The following is a 2,603-nucleotide window of genomic DNA, read 5'->3' as shown; positions in this document are numbered from 1 at the left end:
GAGAACCACTGGGGACCACTGGGGAACTCTCATTTCCGCTACAGATATCAGGAACTTACTGCCAGAGAAGGTGGAATGGATACCAGTCAGCCAAAGAATATCACCTGTTAATTTATTATTATTGTTATGAATATCACTTACCATCATCATTTTTATTCTCCATTGCTGGAAGGTTGAAGGAGATCTATACCTGGGGCATTTCTCAAAAGTATGATATAAGAATTTAGAGCTAAGATGGAATCTATGGCTGTGCATGAGTTAAACAGTGAGATGTCTCCAGGCAGAAGTAGAGTTATTTCTGAGATGAGCCAATCTGGGACACCTGTTCATGTGGGATAGAACATTGAGAGGAGTGTTTTTCCTAATAGAGAATGGCTTGTCAATTTACAAACTTGGGTTTCTCCAAGAGGATTTGATAACTTCCTCCAAAGTCTTTACCAACAGATGAGAAGATTCTCCTTTTTGTCTTGTTGAGTGAGGTCTGTTTCACCAAACATTTTAATTATAATATTTTTTCTTTGAAACAATTATATATGGAACACTTCATGAATTTGTGTGTCATTCTTGTGCAGGGGCCATGCAAGTCTTCTCTTTATTGTTCCAATTTTAGTATATGTGCTGCTGAAGCCAGCACTCACCAAACATTTCACCTTGTTCATAGCCAAGATCTGCATATTAGTATCTTTAAAAAAGTCACTTGCATTTTCTGATCTTTGTTATTTACTTAGGAGTTAGTCACTATGTTCTATGTACTTTGTATATGACTGCAAGCAGAGAGGATGGAGGGGTGCTTATGCTTTTGAGCTTAATTGAGAGAGTAGATAAAACAAATAGCTATGCAAATAATCATAGTTTTGATCGAAATGCCCTGAAGGAGACATGTAGGATGTAATGACGTGTGTAGACAATGAGGGACTAGCTTAAACATGGAGGGTCAGGAAGGCTTCCCTCAGGATTAGAGCTTGAGCTGAGACATAGAGGTGGAATAGGAGTTAGGTTAAGAGGGGTGGGGTGGAGGGAGTAGGGGTTTGGGACAGAAGCAGGTATTAAGGCCAGAGGTGGAAAGTAGCTCAGCCTACTGCAGACATCTTAAGACCTGTGTTTCTGGATTGCAGTGAAGGGAAGAGATTGGTGAGAGAGAAGATTCTCCTTTCTTTTCCAATGCTAAGACCAACAACTTTTAATATTTGAAGATGTTTCATCTTATCAAATGTGCTAATCTTTACAGTCTTCTAGGAAGCAGGTAGAGGAAGTAAATGGAAACATTGCAAAGAGGGGACATAGGCTATTTTTGGTACATGGTCCACGAAAGCATCGAAAAACCAGAATTCTGCCCATCTCATTTGACTTCCATGCTCCATGTCTTAAGCTGCGTTGACCAATCAGAGAGGCAAACAGTATCTAATGTTTGAGTCATCCCCATCCTTTCAAAATCCATTTGAAGACGGGTCATTTTTTTTCTCTGTTAGGTGCTTGGAAAATTTTCAGAAGAACAAATCAGGCAGAGCAGTGAATGCTGTGTGTGCACACATTCCCTCTGGCCTGGTGTTTCCAGTTCATTGGGCCAATTCTCACTTGTCATATTGAGTCCTTTATTACAACAAAATATTATTTTAAAGCTGCACTAACAGTAATTAGAAGCAATTGAGTTTTATCAACTAACACAAACTGTGGGATTTGAAACTTGGATTTTAGCTGGTATTTTAATGAAGTGTGTGTTAACAACACCAAATCTTCTGTCAGGGCAGCAGCTGAGTTGCATATACAGACCTTTGATGGGGGACCATATGTTAACGCTCAGAGGCGTCAGGCTCATGTGGGACTCTGCATATCCATACCTCACAAATCTGTCTCCAGGCCCATTTTTACTTTCTCCTTCTCCTAATGAAAATTCTGATCATCCTCACATTGTTTTGATAAAAATTTGGAATTAAAGATGATTATTCCCATGTGCACATATTAATAATACATATTTAGATGTGAGTAATGATGACTTAAATTTTCTCTTTGCTCAACTGTCTCATTTCAGCCTAAGATGTTAAAAGGACACATAGTACAGAATGTTAGAACTTATTTAGCGAGAAGCAGGATGTTAAGGAGGAAGAGAGAATAAAATGAAGGAGAAGGATGCTCTCTAACCTCTCTAACTTTCAGTTAGCATTTCTAATGGAATAAATATATGGAGGAAGCAGGTTGGTTTCTCTTTTTAAAAGACAACCTTCTAAACGGTGGTCAAGGGCCTTTTCAGTTGAACATTTTCAAAGAATAACCTACAGTTTACTAAAGAAGCTCACACAGCTAAAGCCAAGACCATCACGGCAGAATGAAGCCTTTTAAACTATGAAAGCTATGCTCCTATAAGGACAAAATCTAGACTAGAGAAATATTGCTCATAAGCTTTGCAGAGAGATTTTACCTAATCAGCATGCAATTCAAACTAAAATCTAGTACTTTTAACTTTTTATCTGCTCTTCCTATTTTAACCAATGCCAGAAGTAGATGCTATTTGCCTAAAGAAGATAACACAGTGATGTGGTTTAGCTGTGTTTCCACCCAAATCTCATCATCTTTATTGTAGTTCCCATAACTCCCCCATGTCGTGG

The 2,603-nt window shown here is 38.5% G+C and overlaps 1 non-coding gene across 1 annotated transcript; it reads right to left on the bottom strand.

Annotated features, from left to right (window-relative positions):
* Window positions 1-527: 527 nt before the first annotated feature.
* Window positions 528-634, bottom strand: LOC116274252. The gene has a single exon (XR_004182888.1). It is a non-coding gene; the product is annotated as a U6 spliceosomal RNA (small nuclear RNA).
* Window positions 635-2,603: the final 1,969 nt, after the last annotated feature.

Source organism: Papio anubis, chromosome 3 (genome assembly GCF_008728515.1).
Source record: "Papio anubis isolate 15944 chromosome 3, Panubis1.0, whole genome shotgun sequence".
Taxonomy (NCBI): domain Eukaryota; kingdom Metazoa; phylum Chordata; class Mammalia; order Primates; family Cercopithecidae; genus Papio; species Papio anubis.
This window is presented reverse-complemented; position numbering and strand designations above follow the sequence as displayed.